General features: G+C 42.9%; 1 non-coding gene across 1 annotated transcript; it reads left to right on the top strand.

Annotated features, from left to right (window-relative positions):
• Window positions 1-755: 755 nt before the first annotated feature.
• On the top strand, window positions 756-862 carry LOC112511885. Its single transcript, XR_003069140.1, has one exon. It is a non-coding gene; the product is annotated as a small nucleolar RNA R71 (small nucleolar RNA).
• The last annotated feature ends 265 nt before the right edge of the window (window positions 863-1127 follow it).

The raw sequence follows: 1127 nt of genomic DNA, 5'->3' as shown, positions 1-1127 counted from the left end.
TTGTGTTTCCAGGTTTCTGATGGCAGCACTTTGTTGATTGAACAAAGATTGATTTTGAGTCATCATTTGCTGCTGTGCTTGGGACTGAGCCACCAGTCCTTTTATCATAGCTTCCAAGGAAGAAGATGAATCGGACTGTGGAGGTGGTTTAGTCTAAAAAGGTGGTTGATTACTTTGAAAATTCTGGTGATGGTGATTCTGAGAATTAGAACTGCTTGCATGATGATGTTGTTGAAAATTAGGGTTTCCTTGCTGCATATGGACAGGGGGGGTTCAAACTTGGACTATTCCATGAAAAATTTGGGTGATGTCTCCAACTGGCATTGTATGTGTTAGTGTAGGGATTCGATCTGTTATGAACATAATTCACAGATTCAGAATTGTGTGGACACAGTTCATAAGAGTGTTCCCCTCCACAACAGACACAYTGCACTGAGAGGGCAGCTGGAATAGGTGATGTGACAGCTGACTDCACTCCTTGGCCAGAAGTTAGATTTTTAAGCATATTGGCCATAGAAGAGAGTTGTGCTGTTAATGCAGTATATGCATCAACATCATGTATTCCTGCTGTCTTCTTTTGCGGTTGAGCACGTGGATCAGCCCAATGTCCATTATTAGCAGAAAGTTTTTCTAGGATCTCATATCCTTCATTGTAGGTCATAGCTGTAAAGGCTCCGCCCGCAGTCGCATCGAGCATTTGTTTTGCCATGGGATTTAACCCATTGTAAAACGTCTCGAGTTGAATACAGTACGGGATGCCATGGTGAGGGCATCTCCTTAACAACTCTTTGAACCTCTCCCAAGCGTCAGGAACAGCTTCATCGTCCATTTGTTTAAAAAGGCAAATTTCATTCCTGGACTTAGCGTTCCTGGTTGGTGGGAAATATTTTCGCAAAAACTTTTCCACCATATTACTCCATGAAGGCACAGACCCTGGAGTTAATGAATTGAACCATGCCTTTGCCCGATTCCTTAGAGAAAATGGGAATAAAGTGAGTCTCAGAGCGTCATTAGACACTCCCGGGATCAGGAAAGCATCAGTGATTTCCATAAAGGATTTCAAATGTGAGTGTGGGTCCTCCGAAGGTAATCCGGCAAATTGTCCGTTTGTTTGCAACATGTGAAAC

This window comes from Cynara cardunculus, assembly GCF_001531365.2.
Source record: "Cynara cardunculus var. scolymus isolate 2C chromosome LG 4, CcrdV1, whole genome shotgun sequence".
Taxonomy (NCBI): Eukaryota; Viridiplantae; Streptophyta; class Magnoliopsida; order Asterales; family Asteraceae; genus Cynara; species Cynara cardunculus.
This window is presented reverse-complemented; position numbering and strand designations above follow the sequence as displayed.